The 17742-nt window shown below is 40.5% G+C and overlaps 1 non-coding gene and 1 pseudogene across 1 annotated transcript; both read right to left on the minus strand.

The window, feature by feature from the left end:
• Window positions 1-8165: 8165 nt before the first annotated feature.
• LOC130716343 (small nucleolar RNA R71) lies at window positions 8166-8272 on the minus strand. Its single transcript, XR_009011961.1, has one exon. It is a non-coding gene; the product is annotated as a small nucleolar RNA R71 (small nucleolar RNA).
• An 8203-nt stretch (window positions 8273-16475) lies between these two features.
• Window positions 16476-17543, minus strand: LOC130713264 (cationic amino acid transporter 8, vacuolar-like; annotated as a pseudogene).
• Between the last annotated feature and the right edge of the window lie 199 nt (window positions 17544-17742).

Here is a 17742-nt window from a genome sequence, read left to right on the forward strand (position 1 = left end):
ACCAGTTTCTTTTCAAATACATCATTTCCACAACTTTTTATTTGATTGGTTTTTTCAGCCACCTTTGAGAAAAATTCTTTGACTTTCTCACCTTCTGTCATTGTGAGATTTTCAAATTCACTCCACAGGTACTGCAACTTGATAGCAATCACCTTTGTTGATCCTTGAAATTCAGTCTTCAGTGTTTCCCATGCCTCTTTGGCTTTTTTAATACCAAAGATTTTGGGATAAATGGCTTTGTTTACTCCTTGTTGGATAATCCTCAATGCTTTAGCATTTTTCTTCACATTCTCCTTGTATACTTTCTCTTTGACATCAGTCCAGTCTGCTGTTTTTGGGTCTGGGTGCTCTTCATCCTTTTCTTCAACCACATCCCATAGATCTTGAGAAATGAAGATGGTCTCCATTTGTGAACTCCAGTAATTATAGTATTCACAATTGAAAACTGGAATTTGACTTGTTGTATATGAGAAAACTGAATTTGTTGATGATGCCATGGTACTGAACCTGGAGCTCTTGATACCAAATTTGTTGGAGCAGCGGAAGTATAGTAGTGAAAAATATAGGAGAAGACTTGAACTTTTTATTTTTCTGAATTTCTTAATGAAGAACTTACAATGTTCTCTATTAATATTAGGGAATAGAGAAGATCAAAGATGTAACTTATGCAACTACATAAATGACATTAACCTCTAACATTATTATGTTTGTAACCACCAAGCATTAATATGATTGTAACCCCTAAGAAATGCATAAAGACACTTAAACAAAATGTAACCAACAATTGCAAATTAACTTATCATTTAACATTTTCCCCTCCTCCTCTTTTCTCGTTCTGGTCCCCCTTTTATAGCTTTGAGGGGCGGTGAACAACTTGCAGTTTTGCAGTTGGCAACAGCAGCTTAGTCATGGTGACAACTTTCTGAATCTAGAGTCTATTAAGCAAGCTCTGCAGTCTAAAAAAAAAGACGGCTCTGTACCTTCTGAATTTCAGCTCCCCATATGCCCTGTTTTTTTTTTGAATCATCATATGCCCAGTTTTCACTGTCACCGCAAGTGGTTTTGTTTCATTTCTCTTCTTCCTTTTTAATGTTTCTTTTACGGTGTGTTTGGTAAGAGAGAGATGGAGAAGAGATTGAGGGAAGGGAGAGAGAGAGTGTTGGGGTTGATTGCAATGTAAGTCCCACATTCCTAATGAAGGAGAAAAAAGATCAAGTTATGCATCTTGGAGAAGTCCCACATCGCTTAGATTAGTGAGGGGTGGGAGGGTCCAAGACAATATATAGGGATCTCAGGCTCCTTGTTTCAAGACACCAAAACACCAAATATGTATGTAGCACCTGAAAACACTTTAAGTTTATATTTGTGTTTTCTTTTTCTCTTATGCTCTTGTTTTAGAGTATTGTGAGATGTAGTTCAAATATTTACTTTGGAGAGTGTGGGTGTACTGGGTTCATGGGGTGGTTGAGAGTGAAGTATATGTGTTGTAACAATTTTCACATAGTGTTTATTCTCTGGTTGTCGGTTTTGACAACGACCGTAATTTTTCTCCGGTTTTGGATTTTCCACGTTATATTCTTGTGTTGTTGATTGCGCTCCTGATTTATTTTACTTCTTCAGCTGTGTTATTTCTTAACAGTGGTATCAGAGCTTCCGGTTCGATGGATATCACTTTGTGTGGTATTGCAAAGGTGCTGAAGAAGTGTGACATTGTGAAATGCTGTTTTTGGAGGTTCTGGCTAGGAAAGATACATATGTTTCCGATGAACCAACCTAGTGCACGGTTTATAGTGGTCTGCAGCTACGATGATGCTGTGATGGAGAAGTTGATGCAATCATTATTACACAAGGCATTCTGGGCATGAAATTGTCTAGGTGGCACATGGGCATTGGTGGATATAGATGCCATGTGTGTGGTGATAGCGTGCGGACATTGGTTGGCGTTGATGCAAGGTACATGATTATGCCGATGGCTGATGAACTTCCGGGGAAAGCCAAAATGGAAGTTGCACCATAAATTTTCAGCAAGTTTTCGGCATGTGAAAATTCTTGGAATGATTTAGTTTCAAGTGAAGAAAATTCTTGGGATGACTTAGTTCCAAGTGTAGTGTACTCTTTTATGGTGGAGTATGATAATTTAATTTGTCGGTATATAGACAATGAAAATTATGTTTGTCGGTGAAGACAATGATTGTCGGTGTAGACAATGAACATTGAAGACCATTACCATCAAGGAGGAGATTGTTGGGGTTGATTGCAATGTAAGTCCCACATTCCTAATGAAGGAGAAAAAAGATCAAGTTATGCATCTTGGAGAAGTCCCACATCGCTTAGATTAGTGAGGGGTGGGAGGGTCCAAGACTATATATAGGGATCTCAGACTCCTTGTTTCAACACACCAAAACACCAAAGATGTAGCACCTGAAAACACTTTAAGTTTATATTTGTGTTTTCTTTTTCTCTTATGCTCTTGTTTTAGAGTATTGTGAGATGTAGTTCAAATATTTACTTTGGAGAGTGTGGGTGTACTGGGTTCATGGGGTGGTTGAGAGTGAAGTATATGTTTTGTAGCAATTTTCACATAGTGTTTATTCTCTGGTTGTCGGTTTTGACAACGACCGTGATTTTTCTCCAGTTTTGGAGTTCCCACGTTATATTCTTGTGTTGTTGATTGCGCTCCTGATTTATTTTACTTCTTCAGCTATGTTATTTCCTAACAGAGATATAGGAGAGAGATAGATAAACCACCCTTGTTTGTGAAGGTATGAAAAACGGTAGAAAGGGGGGGTTTGAATAACGTTTTCAGTATAAAACTTCCACCTTAAAGATTTTGACAAATCTTTCGAGAACTTAAGTGCTAAAGATAAGAGATAGAAAAGCACACAAGGATTTTATCCTGGTTCACTTGATAAATCACTCAAGCTACTCCAGTCCACCCGTTAAGGTGATTTCTTCCTTCTTAGAATGAAGGCAATCCACTAATCAGGTAAGAGTTACAACTGCACTTGAAACCTACAAGTGACTACACTAAGATTCACTCTCTTAGTCTTCTCTAGGATCCGATCAACCTTGATCTCCTAAAGGAACTAAACAAACTGTTTATCAAAGAATTGTTTACAAGAGATTTGCTTCTAAAAAGCTAATAGTAAACTCAATGAATTTCAGATGAAAGAAAAACTTAGAAGATTTTTGAATATGTCTTGCGTATGTGAATGCTTCTTCTCGCCGTTTCTTTCAGTCTTCAGCCTCTTTATATACTCCAAGGATTAGGGTTGAGCGATGCATGGGAAATGCTACCGTTGGAGGGCAGTTCTGGAAAATCCAGCTTCTGCTGTGGCTGAGAACGTTAGGTAAGTCGTCAGGAAGGTACAGTAGCTTTTGTACTTGGATAGCGACGCGACCTTTAAACCTAGGAGACTTCTGATCAGGGGAATGCTTCATATTGGAACTTGTGAAGCCGGTTGATCAGAGTCAGAGGGAAAGCACAGATCCTCTGACCATTGTATCTTCTGATTCTGAACTCAGAGGGAAGAACATGGCCTTCAGAGTTTCTTGCTTCTGGACTTCAGAGTTTCCACTATTCAGCTTCTGGATCTTCAGAGTCTTCTACACCATCAGAACATCTGAACCTTCAGTGTTTCTTGGTTATCAGAACTTCTGGATCTTCAGAGCTTCTAGTGACTGAGTCCACATCAGAGTTTGTATAACTTCAGAACTTCTGAAGCTTTTCCACTGTTCATACTGAACATGGTGAATGCGAAAGCGTTGCTTGGGTCACTCTTTATACACAGTGCTTCTGATTTGTGTGAGATTGAGTTGAGGTCAGAACCTGCAAATAGCACACTCAGAAAAACACGTTAGAGTACCACAATTGTTCATATCAAAAGGTTAACTTGTAATCATCAAAACATAGAGTTGTACTACTAGATCAAAACTTGATCTTACAGTTTGGTTCTCATTTACTGTAGATGAGAGAGAGATAACAAGGTGCTTTTTTCCACTTTTTCCTCTCTTTTCAATTTGAGAAGAAATCCTGTCACGACCTTTTTTTATTATTTTTTCGTGTTCTGTACATTTAGCTATCTACAATAATAGGATTTCTTCACATTTAAAAATGTTTTTTTAACAAAAGTTAATTTTTCTCTATATTCCACCTCATTCTTTCTCATCTCTCTCCCATTTATCTCTACTATACTAAACAACTATAAATCTACTCTATTTATCACATATTTCTCTCTACTCAACTTCTCTCTTCTCTATTATCTCTTCTCTATTTCTCTCTTCTTTACCAAACAGAGCAATAATGTTAGAAGGTATAGGAAATTAAAATTGAATTGCCACTTGCTCTAATAGCTTACTCATGGTGATGGCAAAGCGTGCAAATGTTATCTCTTGTGTCCCCTACTCCTACTGTGCAAATTTCATATCATCTTCCCATCTTCATCGGTCTGCTACGTGACCTTCTCTTTCTTTTCTTTCTTTTTTTTCTTCTTCTTTGTTTTAACTTTTTTTGTTTTTTTTATGGCTAAAAGGCATTTTTGGCCCCTGATGTTTCAAGTTTGTGCAAATTCTGCCCCTACTCTATTTTAATCGACTTTTCTACCCCTCATGTTTTCAAACAGTGCATCGTCTACCCCTCCTTCAGTCAGACTTTCTCGGGAGAGGTTCCTGAGTAGATTGGAGAGATGAAGAAGAGTATATGAAGTTGATGATGATCAAGGAAATGATATAAATTAAATTTGCTTGACGTATATATCAATCATGTATGTAACTGAACTGGTTAAATGCAAGTTTTGCTACTTACAGGTCTTGAGTTTGAACTTCGCATGCCCCTTTTTCCAATTTCACTTGTAATTTTCACGTGGCAGGTCCAAAAATTATAAAAAAAAAGTCAAGTCAGTTCATTTTGTTAGTTTTTTAACGTCTAACTGACGGAGAGGTAGACGGTGCACTGTTTGAAAACATAAGGGGTAGAAACATCGACAAAAATAGAGTAGGGGCAGAATTTGCACAAACTTGAAACATCAGGGGCCAAAAGTGCTTTTCAGCCTTTTTTTATTAATAATTGATGGCCCTATTTTGGAAGTGTTTTTAGTGTCATTTATTTGTTTGTTTTGAGTCTTTTTGTTGAGCCTCATGTAGTGTTTCATGCATTCTCATGCATTTTTATCTTTCTTTAAGTCTTTACTTTGTTTTGGTAATTTTGTAGTTTTATAGGGACTTTTCTTGCATTTTAAGTAAAGTTTAGGACTTGCATGATTTTCTTTTGTTTTATGAGGGACCTCTTTGCTAATGAGCTCTTTGAACTTCTGGATATTTGCCTTGACTTGTTGGTTAGGTTTGCTGATCAGAAACTGAAGGAAAAGGAAGGCCAAGAAGCATGGAATTGAAGGAGGACTTAAAGAGGCTTGAAGAGGAGTTACAAGAAGCCAAAAAGTCTTTTCCAACAAGCTTGAGCGCCCAGGCGTTGGGAATTGGCGCCTAGGCGCCAATTAGCTCCAGAGAGCATGTTTTGGGCATGCAATTGGCGCTCAGGCGCTCTGAATTGGTGCCTGAGCGCCCAGACTCGTTCATTTTGTGTATAAATAAGGCTTAGGCCAATTTCTTTGTACACTGAGTCATTTTTACTCATTTTGGATCAAGTTTGAGAGCTGAAGAGAACCTTGGGCTATAGGAAGGCTTCCAACTTGTATTTTTCTCAGGTTCTTATTACATTTTCTGTATGAATTCACTAGCCATGAGTGGCTGGTTTCCCTTTTTGCTTTGGGTTAAGAGATTCTATGAAGTTTTAGTTTGTTAAATCCTATCTCTATACATGAGTTCTTGATTTAATCTTGTATTTCAATTCCATTATGCATGTTTAGCTTTGGTGCACCCTTGCTATAGGCTAGATTATAATCAAATGGAAGTTTGTTATGATTTAGGGACATAAATTGAAATAGATCCTTCTATACTTGCTTCTAGGAATAGAGTGAGCAGGGGCGGAGCCAGGAATCTGAGAGAGGGGGGACTAAGATTCAAATGAAAAAAAAAATTAATTTTTAACAAATAAAGAATGTGCAAAAACTTAAAGGCGACTTTTTACAAACAATTGGTGTGCATAGTTTTTGTCAAGTTTTTTTTTTCCAAGCAAAACACAAGCATCACAAATTCAATCTCATATAATCAGACTAATTAAGTAAAAAAAAGAGAATTGAACCTATAAATTCGCATGTATCAAATTAAACCAAATTTGAACCAATTGCTTCCGAATATATACATACTTAGTTCGGCCACACAACTACTTTATTCATATCCAAGTATTCCACCAACCTTCCTATTCTTTTTTTTAAGCCAAATATATATATTAATATGAGGTGAAAATATACAAGTGAAAAGCCATAAGTGAGGAAAACAAGGGGAAAAAAAAACATGACAGGAGGAAACAGGGGACGAACAAAGGCCTTTATAACCACCGATGTCCCTTTGTCACTCCCTGAAATCATCCTTTCCAAACCTTATGAGACCACAAATTTTGGTAACAATGAAACAAAAGAAATTAAAAGAAAAAAAAAAGATAAAGACAAAACAACAACCTCCCATGATCCAATGCTTCTGCAACCTCCCACTCCAAAAGGTATACAGGTGGAAAAACAGGGTAAGAAATACCCAAGAACCCAGTACAAGAGGAGCCCTTCCTTAATAATCAAAACATCCCCACACCATGAATTCTAATCGAGGCCCAAGGAACAAAACTTTGGTTCTGAGCGCTCCAATTCCTGCTTCCCCTTGCAGCAAACAGCAAAAAGATTGACAGTAACTAGTTGCCCGCAGAGCCAAAAAAGCAATCACTTACCCCGCTGGCTGCTGCCTTGATACACATAATAGGCTGATTCATCCATTCATAAACTAAGCAATTGCATCCTTGATATACAGAATAGGTTCAAGACATGCCAAAGCTCCTTACCCACCATCCTCCTCTCCTTCTCAAGTCCCACATTGGGTGCTATCACTGCTTCACTAAGCAGGGGGAAGTCACCCCTGTGCCTCCGCCACTGAGAGTGAGGGTAGGGTTTTGTTGGCCTGAATATATTTGCTTAAAAACCTCTTATGAATGATTAAGTATACAAGGAATTGGGCTTAACTATTAGTTTGAGAGAATTACTTTTGTGAGGAATCAACTAGTAAGTACATAGGCTAAAGCAACAAGAGAGAAATCAAGATGTCACATGCATAGGATAGGTGGACTAAAGTGGATTAGATGATCAACAACCCAAGGCAATTTTCCATCAATTGTTATTTTCAACATTTTCAACATTGCTATTTTGCAAAACCTTTGTCACAAACAACCAAAACCAATTTCAGAATTTTACTATTTTAAGAACTTGCAAACTTTAGACTTAAATCAACAATTCTCACTCACAATCTCTGTGGTTCGATATTTTAAAACCCGGAGGTTTATGTACACTTGTAGATTGACCAACAAGTTTTTGGCGCCGTTGCCGGGGATTGTTTGTGGTTTTTGGTTTAAGTTAAAGAGTTTGTTTGTTTGTGTTACTAAGCATTGCATTGAATAGGTGTTACTAACCTTTTCTATGTTTTTGTGATTTCAGTTTATGCAAGGTAGACTTGGCACGAATCCATTGGTGTTTGATCCGGAGCCAGAGCGTACTCTCCATCGTCGTCGAGCTCAGCAAAGAGCTGCTGAGATAGCCGCTATGGCTGTCCATATGACAAAGGAGGAGTTGCAAGCCAACATTGAAGAGAGAGTGAATGAGGCTATTGCTCAAAGACTTCAAGAGCAAGAAGCGGAGAATGTCAATCGTTCTCTTAGAGACCTCACCTCGGCTGCCATGAGCTACGATTATCCGGGCAGCATAGTTTCCCTTGATGGCACGGGAAACTTTGAGCTGAGGCCGACATTCATCAACTTTGTGTGCCAAAATCAGTATGGTGGAGGTGCTCTTGAAGATCCTCATGCACACATGGAGCGGTTCATCCGCAATTGCAACACTTATCGAGTTCAGAATGTTTCAGCGGACACCATTCGCTTGAGTTTGTTCCCTTTCTCTTTGAGGGACACTGCTGAAGAGTCGTTGAATTCACAGCCCCAAGGTAGCATCACGTCTTGGGAAGACTTGACTGAGAAATTCACCACAAGGTTTGTTCCAAGAGCCCTCTTGAGAAAGCTCAAGAACGACATCATGACTTTTGCTCAATCCACCGATGAAAATATCTATGAAGCTTGGGAGAGGTTCAAAAAGCTCTTGAGGAGGTGTCCTCAACACAACCTCACCCAAGCTGAACAAGTGGCGAAGTTCTATGATGGTCTCCAATATTCTTCGAGGTTTGGCTTGGATGCGGCTTCAAATGGAGAGTTTGATGCCCTACTTCCACAAGTTGGGTACAAGTTGATTGAAAAAATGGCTATAAGAGCCATGAACTCTAGTAATGAGCGTCAAGCCCGAAGAGGAGTCCTTGAGGTTGAAGCTTATGATCAGCTCATGGCCTCCAACAAGCAACTCTCCAAGCAAATGAATGAAATTCAAAGTCAAATGAAGACGACCAAGGTGATTGGTGGTCGAGTTACCAAAGTGGAGTGTGTGACTTGTGGAGGGCCACATGACAGTGAAGAATGCACCGAGACTAGACCGGAGGAGGAAGTGAAAGCCATGGGTCAAGCTCGGAATGACCCGTTTTCAAATACTTACAATCCAGGATGGAGGAACCACCCTAATTTCTCTTGGAGGCAAGGTAATAATGGGCAAGGAAGTGGCTTTCAAAGGCAATTTCCTAGTCAAGGATTCCAAGGCCAAAGCTCAAGACAACCTCAAGAGCGAGGAGAAGTTGAAGGTGGTGGTAGCAAGAAAAGCTTAGAGGAGTTGGTTGAGACTTTCATCAACCGAACGGAGAATAATTACAAAAATCAAGAGGCGGCTATCAAGAATCTTGAGAATCAATTTGGCCAGCTGGCCAAGCAAATAGCCAAGAGACCTCAAGGTAAGTTTCCTTCCGACACTATCCCCAATCCTAAGCAAGAAAATGCCTCTGTTGTGACCAATAGAAGTGGGAGAGTGATGAATGAATTGAAGAAAAAAACAGAGGGAGAAAAGAGATAGGAGATAGTGGAGGGAGAAGTTGTTGTGCCTATTAAGGTGAGAGAGATAGTTGATCTTACTCCTGAAACTAGCAAGGTTCTGTTTCCTAAAGCATTGGCTAAGAAGAGCTTAGATAAAAAGTTTTCAAAATTTGTTGATGTTTTCAAAAAGCTCCACATTAGTATTCCTTTTGCCGATGCTTTGGAACAGATGCCTATATATGCTAAGTTTATGAAGGATATTTTTCATAAGAGAAGAAGGTTGAAGGGAGTAGATGAGACGGTGTTGATGACGGAGGAATGTAGTGCCATTTTGCAGCGGAAGATGCCAAAGAAAAGAAAGGACCCCGGAAGTTTCACTATTCCGGTGGAAATTGAAGGCATGGCGGATGTGGAGGCCTTGTGTGACCTAGGAGCGAGCATCAATTTGATGTCGCTCACCATGTTTGAGAGGCTGAACCTAGGAGAGGTTACTCCAACCATGCTCTCCTTGCAAATGGCGGATCGATCCCTCAAGACTCCATATGGGATTGTGGAGGATGTCATGGTGAGGGTGGACAAGTATGTGTTCCCCGTGGATTTTGTTGTGCTTGATATGGAGGAGGATGAGAAGATTCCTCTCATTCTTGGTCGACCTTTCTTAGCTACTGGTAGAGCTAAGATTGATGTTGACAAGGGTCACCTCATTCTCCGTGTTGGTAAGGAAAATGTACGATTTTTTGTTTTTAATCCTATGATTGAGACTAACCATGATAACGATTTTGTTTGTGATGTGATTAGAAGCAAATCGAAAGTTCCGGAAGAGACCCCCAAGGCTAATGAAACAGTTGATGAGTTCCATTCGGCTCTCATCAAGCTTGTTAGTGGTAACAAGTATGGGGGGTCTAAGTACGAGAACTTGCATGCTCACATGGTCAAGTTTACCCAAGCTAGCTCCCTTGCTAAGATTGAGGGTGTTTTAAGTGATGATGTGAAGATTAAACTCTTCCCTCATTCTTTAACAAGGGAAGCTAGGGCTTGGTTTGATAAGCAAGAGGACATTGCCTCATGGGAGGATTTACTTCAGAGGTTTTGTGCAAGAAAACCTTGCACTCATGGAAAATTGATCAATGGTAAGGAATTTCCTTCCTAACACCATCGGAAGGAGAGTTCACCTAGGACTATAACCTAGGGCTAAATGGGAGACAACTCATTCTTTTTTTTTTTTTTTATCTTTCATTAGTGTAGCATTTAGGTGTTTAATTTCAAAAAAAAAAAGTAAAAAATTTTGAAAAATACTGGGCTGAGCGCCTAGGCGCCAATTAGTGACAGAAACATTGCTTCTGGACTGGCACGAGCGCCTGAGCGCTCTGTTCAAGCTCTTGAGCGCTCTGTTCAAGCTCTTGAGCGCTCCTGGAGCGTGTTTGGCCCAGATTTTGGGTTTTAAAACCCCAACTTTTCATTTTCCCACTCTTAACTCTCGTTTCTTCATAAAAAAACGCACCCCACACTCTTCATACCCCATTTCTACTCCTCATTTCTCACTTGCACACAAATTGGCTCTTCCATTTGCTTCCAAGTTTTGCATTGCATCAAACTCATTCCACTTGCACCCACTCACTCTCAAGTCAAGATAAGTTCCATCTTTCACTTCCCTTCATCATAGTTCATGGGTTTTGCAATGCATGCTTCTTTTGGGTTTGGGTGAGTGATTTCTTGTTAATGCAAGTTGGGTGTGGGTTGTTTATGTTCATAGTGGGTTGATTTTGTGCTTAATTAGAAAGGGGGTGTGATTTTGTGAGAATTTGGTAGTAAGGATTTTGTGGTTTAGTGTAGGTTAGTTTTTGCCTATTAAGTGTTTGTTAGAATGCCTCAATGAGTTCTTTTAGTTGATTTTTGGCAAATGCTTTTGTGGTTGTCTATTTCTCTTTGCCAAAATCACTATAAGTCTTGTTGGGTGCTCTTAGGTAGTTCTATTTTCATTTTTTGTACAAAGTTTCTTCTTTCATTTCTTTTTATTTTTTTGAACTAACATTTCTAACGTTTGTGGCTTGTGTATGTGCTAACAATTGTGCAGATGCCTGCAAAAAGATCAAGGAACAACACAAGATCCACAGCTTCTTCCTCCACCTCCCGGAGCTTTGATCGCTCCCGCTTCCTATCATTGATTAAGGAGGAGTTTTACCGATCTCACCTAGCACACAAGGAGTGTGTGAAGGAGTGGAGAGTTCTTTATCAGGAGGGAAGGAGATACCTCTTGGGCATGCAAGAAGCCATGGAAATAAGGAGGTGGAAGAATTGGGTGAACCCCATTCTGTTTGCTTGTGAGGTCATGATTAGAGAGTTCTACGCGAACACCTACTATGACAATCAAGAGGACAGGTCCAGGCCACCGGTGAATTCATCTTGGTTTAGGGGGGATGTGATTGATTACAATCCAGCAGTCATTCGCAGGCATCTTGGTCTCCTCACGGAGGACCGAGAGAAGGAGTTTTTCCCCGAGAAGGCCACCTATCATGAGCTCTTAAAGGAGAAGTCACCGGAGATCTTAGAAGACATGAAGGCAGTGATTGTTAGGCCTGGGCGGGACTGGGAAGCAGTTGATGATGAGATCATTTTTGTGCGGAGGAAGGATATGACACCGCTGGCTAGAGTTTGGGCTGAATTTTTGCAGGATTCCCTCTTTCCTAACTCTAACAAATATGAAGTTAGAGAGGTTACAATAGTTTCCATCTACTGCATTGTGAGAGGTCATCCTATGGACGTGGCCACCATCATTGCTGGTCGGATTTATTCCCTCTACAACGGGAGTAAAGACAAGCATCGACCCGCCTTTCCTCATTTGATTTGCTCTTTGATTAATGCAGTGAGGGACAAAGCAAGGAGGCCAGTCCATGTTATAGAGAAGAGGTTGCCTGTTGCACCTCTGCTCAGTAAGGAGAGGATCACTCAACTTTATCAAGATTGGACGGCAAGAATGCCTCAAGAGGAGGAAGAGGAAGAGGATCCTGAGGAGCCAGCGGAAGAGGAAGATGAAGAAGAAGAAGAGGAAGAAGAAAATGTTGAAGTGGTGAATGATGTGGTTACTCCACCACGTGCTGACCCTTCTCCGGCTTGGATGGAGGCCGCTTTCGGGCGGATGTTTTTGAGGCAAGATCGCCTACACATGGATCTTGACCTCCATTGGAGGGAAGGTAGCATGTCAGACCCCAGGTACAATGGCCCCTTGGATTTCAATACCTTGGAGCAGGGGATGATAAATTTGAGCTTAATGCATGACGCCGGTGTTCATCCGGATTATGGTGATGGAAGGGGTGACAATGACCTCATGGAGTGACCATGTTGAGGTATTCCTACACTTAGTTTAGGTCATGCATCTTTAGCATATTTTTCAATTTGTAGATTTTGTTTTTCTTTTTATCATGCATTGTTTAGTTAGTTTTATTTTTCTTGGGTCTTTTGCTTCCCTATTCTCACATGCTTTTAGCTATAGTTTTGCTTCCCTACTTGTGCTGTTTTTGAAAATGTTTTTGTGAATACTTGTTGTTGTTTTTGGGGATGAGTGATTGCATGTTTGGGGAAGAGAGGAGGAGACTTCGGTCTTCCGAGTGTTTCTTGAGAAAAGAGTCGGTGTGAGTCCATTAAGGGTCTATTTTTGACTCTTCACCATAAAAAATCTCTAGAGGATCCTGACTCACTTACAATTCTTGGTTCTGCGTTGATTTCACTCATAGCGTGCTTAGTGATTCTTGCTTTATTCTTGAGACTTGTAGGATTTCTTGAGATTGTGAATTAGTTGATTGAACATTGTCCTTAGTAGCCTCACTTGAGCCTTATTGGAGAATTTATTGTAGCCAAGTGATTGGGACGGATGTTTATTTGGAATATTGCGGAGTGATGGTCCTTGTTATTTTTGTAAGGAGCTGAAAAAAGTTGTGAAAAAGGGGGGTGCAAGAGACTTGTGCAAAAAAAAAGTAGGTTTATTGTGAAAAGCTTCGGGGTTATTAGAAGAGGACCACACTCAATGTGCTTGAAAGCCTAGAATTTCCTTAGGGACCAACCACCATCATGTTTTCACCAAGCCAATGCTTCAACCCTTTTGAAAGTCTCTTTGAATATTTGCATGTTTGATCTTTGTTGCTATTGAGTGAATGACATTCAGGACCTATGAATTTGCTTGTGTGCTCAGTGCACTAAATTGACATCTCATCCTAGGATTTCTAGATCTATATGCTTCTCATGAATGGACTCTACACGCTTCTCTTTTCAAAAGATGCATGAAGTAGGTTGTTGGGTCTTTCTCTTGGAACTAGCTGTGATTACTTTGTCCCCCTATTTTTCATGAAGTATTCCTTGTTGAGAGCACTTGTTTGGGAGCATTTCTTGCGCTTGAGGGCAAGCGAGTGTTATTTACGCTTGAGGGCGAGCTGTCGTTGAGTATAGTGGTGTGATGACCCTATTTTAGTAGTGTTTTTAGGGTCATTTCTTTGTTTGTTTTGAGTCTTTTTGTTGAGTCTCATGTAGTGTTTCATGCATTCTCATGCGTTTTTATCTTTCTTTGAGTCTTTACTTTGTTTTGATAATTTTGTAGTTTTATAGGGACTTTTCTTGCATTTTAAGTAAAGTTTAGGACTTGCATGATTTTCTTTTGTTTTATGAGGGACCTCTTTACTAATGAGCTCTTTGAGCTTCTGGATATTTGCCTTGACTTGTTGGTTAGGTTTGCTGATCAGAAACTGAAGGAAAAGGAAGGCCAAGAAGTATGGAATAGAAGGAGGACTTAAAGAGGCTTGAAGAGGAGTTACAAGAAGCCAAAAAGTCTTTTCCAACGAGCTTGAGCGCCTAGGCGCTGGGAATTGGCGCCTAGGCGCTAGTTATAATTTGTCAGGCTTTTGGAATTGGCGCCCAGGCGCTGGGAATTAGCGCCTAGGCGTCAATTAGCTCCAGAGAGCATGTTTTGGGCATGCAATTGGCGCTCAGGCGCTCTGAATTGGCGCCTGAGCGCCCAGACTCGTTCATTTTGTGTATAAATAAGGCTTAGGCCAATTTCTTTGTACACTGAGTCATTTTTACTCATTTTGGATCAAGTTTGAGAGCTGAGGAGAACCTTGGGGTTGTAGGAAGGCTTCCAACTTGTATTTTTCTCAGGTTCTTATTACATTTTCTGTATGAATTCACTAGCCATGAGTGGCTAGTTTCCCTTTTTTGCTTTGGGTTTAGAGATTTTATGAAGTTATAGTTTGTTAAATCCTATCTTTATGCATGAGTTCTTGATTTAATCTTGTATTTCAATTCCATTATGCATGTTTAGCTTTGGTGCACCCTTGCTATAGGCTAGATTATAATCAAATGGAAGTTTGTTATGATTTAGGGACATGAATTGAAATAGATCCTTCTATACTTGCTTCTAGGAATAGAGTGAGGGTAGGGTTTTGTTGGCCTGAATATATTTGCTTAAAAACCTCTTATGAATTATTAAGTATACAAGGAATTGGGCTTAACTATCAGTTTGAGAGAATTACTTTTGTGAGGAATCAACTAGTAAGTACATAGGCTAAAGCTACAAGAGAGAAATCAAGATGTCACATGCATAGGATAGGTGGACTAAAGTGGATTAGATGATCAACAACCCAAGGCAATTTTCCATCAATTGTTATTTTCAACATTGCTATTTTGCAAAACCTTTGTCACAAACAACCAAAACCAATTTCAGAATTTTACTGTTTTAAGAACTTGCAAACTTTAGACTTAAATCAACAATTCTCACTCGCAATCCCTGTGGTTCGATATTTTAAAATCCGGAGGTTTCTGTACACTTGCAGATTGACCAACAATAATAATAAAGTAAAGAAAAATGAAATGAAATAAAAACCAAAAACCATAGTTAAAATAAAAATATACTTATAATAAACTAAAGGCGTTGTCTAAATGACTCTTGAAAAAAATTGGGTTAAATCACCCTTGTTGAGGTATTGTAACATGTATCTTTATAAATTCCAACTCATTTAATTATTATTTTTATTTTATATTTTCTTAATATTCATTTTATTAAACAATCTATTTGCACAATGAACCAATCAATTAGAATAATAGCATATAAATCCTTTTCAGAAAAAGAAAACACAAAATCCCTAATCTCCCGTTTCTTCCATGCCTTCTTTATTCGCTCAATTTAATAGGCTAAAATCACCTTGAGAATAACAATCTTTCCCAAACTCTTATAGTTAGATGCATTTTTGTATGTTATTATTTGTTAATTGGTAATCAGATTATGCAATAGGGAGAAGCTAACACAGAAAACACGCATTTACAAAATGATAATTATTGTTACAAATAATAGACACATAACTTAAACTAAACCTGTGCGTTACCCGTGCAACGCACGTCTTTAATTTCTAGTCATAGTGTAATTCACCAAAGAAACAAGGGACAATGCCATCAAGCAGTAGATAACAGTGATCATGGTCATGGAACCAATTAGCCCAATTGGAATATATCTTGAAGGGTTCTTGGTTTCTTCAGCCATGGTTGCAACCATGTCGAAACCGGTGTATGACCAGTAAACGATGGCGACAACGCTGAAAATGCCCTTTGGTATGAAAGGGAAGAATAACACCAGGTTTGAGGGTTTTCCATGGATGAAACCGACGATGATGATGAACGCGATGATGAGGGTTGTGATTATGGAGCTCAACTATGTTAGCATGGAGGTTTTGCGGGTTTCGTTGGTGGCGATGCTGTTGATGATGAGAAGGACCACGATGACAATGGGGTCGAGGAGGTTGAAGCCATGTTTGAAGGATCCGACTTTGATCCGGAAGAAATCCGGGTCGTTTTTCAACATGGAGGCGAAGTAGGACGACATGAGCGGCCGATGCCGGCGGCGCCGACGAGGGCTTCGAGGAGGATGTTTTCGACGGCGACGAAGGCGAGGAAGTCGCTGAGCTCGATGCGGAGGAAGGAGAATGTGCCGGAGCGGAGAGGAATTCGGTGTAGATGAAGGCAGAGAGGAGCGCGGAAAAGCCGGAGCGGTGATGATGAGATTGAAGAGTTTGATAATCACCCCTACCTACCCTTGATAAATACCACTTTATAAAGTCGTTTTGCTTTTATAAAAGATTGTACAGAAACACAAACTAAATTATTCAACACTAATTATATATTTTCCTACTTTTTCATATTATTGAGAGTGCATTACTATTAAAACATATTATCACCAAAAGAACTGAAAATAATTTCTATTAAAGAAACATAAAACATGTGCTTTAATATACTAAAACATTAATGTACATTTCATTACATTTATCATATCCTTAATTATCTACTATTGAATAGCTTTTTTTATTATGTATATTATTGTTACAAATAATAAATACATAACTTAAACTAAACTCGTGCGTTACCCGTGCAACGCACGGGTTTAATTTCTAGTCATAGTGTAATTAACCATAGAAACAAGGGACAATGCCACCAAGCAGTAGATAACAGTGATCATGGTCATGGAACCAATTAGCCCAATTGGAATATCTCTTGAAGGGTTCTTGGTTTCTTCAGCCATTGTTGCAACCATGTCGAAACCGGTGCATGATTAGTAAACGACGGCGGCAGCGCTGAAAATGCCTTTTGGTCTGAAAGGGAAGAACGACACCAGGTTTGAGGGTTTTCCATGGAAGAAACCGATGACGATGATGAATGCGATGATGAGGGGTGTGATTATGGAGTTTAGCCATATTAGCAGGGAGGTTTTGCGGGTCCCACTGGCGGCGATGTTGTTGGTGATGAGGAGGACCACGGCGGCGATGGGGTCGAGGAGGTTGGAGCCATGTTTGAAGGATCCGACTTTGTTTCGAAAAAAATCTTGGTCGTTTTTCACCATGGAGGCAAAGTAGGAGGACCAGGAGCGGTCGAGGCCGGCGGCGCCGACGAGGGCTTCAAGGAGGATGTTGTCGCCGGCGACGAAGGCGAAGAAGTCGCCGAGCTCGATGTAGAGGAAGGAGAAGTACTCGCCGGCGACGGGGGCGTCGGTGGCGAATTCGGTGTAGATGAAGGCGGAAAGGAGCGTGGAAAAGTCGTAGATGGCATTGGAGAGGACGACGGAGGGGCCTACCGTGGAGTTGGCCTCTAGGCCAGTGACGACAAAGATGCCGAGGCCAACGACGGAGCCTAAGGAGATCTAGATGAGGTTCCACCAGGTGAGGCAGGGGGTTAAGGGATTCTCGCTGGCGCGTGGGAGGACGAGAAGCTCGTGGGAGTCGGTGGAGCGGTTCAGGAGGCGGTCTTTCAGGCGCCGCCAGGTGTTGGAAAGGGAGGTCCGGTAGGATTCACCGGTCTGGAAGGAAGGCTCAGGGAAGAAGTCTTGCTTGCTCCACCGCCGGCGGCGGTGGTTGTGGTGGCTCCAAGGCTGCCACTCCCACGAATCACAAAATTGAACAGGAGCTCGTGAGAGTGGCGACGGTGGTTGTGGTGGCTCCAAGGCTGCCACTCCCATGAATCACAAAATTGAACAGGAGCTTGTGAGAGAGTTTCAATGGTGGTCGCACCGTTTCGATGGTGACTTCGACCCGACGACGATGGAGGTGGCAGAGTTTGGAGCTGAGGGCGACAGAGAGGATTTGGCCTAGCGGCTAGGGTTCTGAAAATGGGAAATTGACTTGTAGAGATGAAGAATTAGGAATTTAAGGTTTAGA

The sequence above is a fragment of the Lotus japonicus genome, chromosome 4 (assembly GCF_012489685.1).
Source record: "Lotus japonicus ecotype B-129 chromosome 4, LjGifu_v1.2".
Taxonomy (NCBI): Eukaryota; Viridiplantae; Streptophyta; class Magnoliopsida; order Fabales; family Fabaceae; genus Lotus; species Lotus japonicus.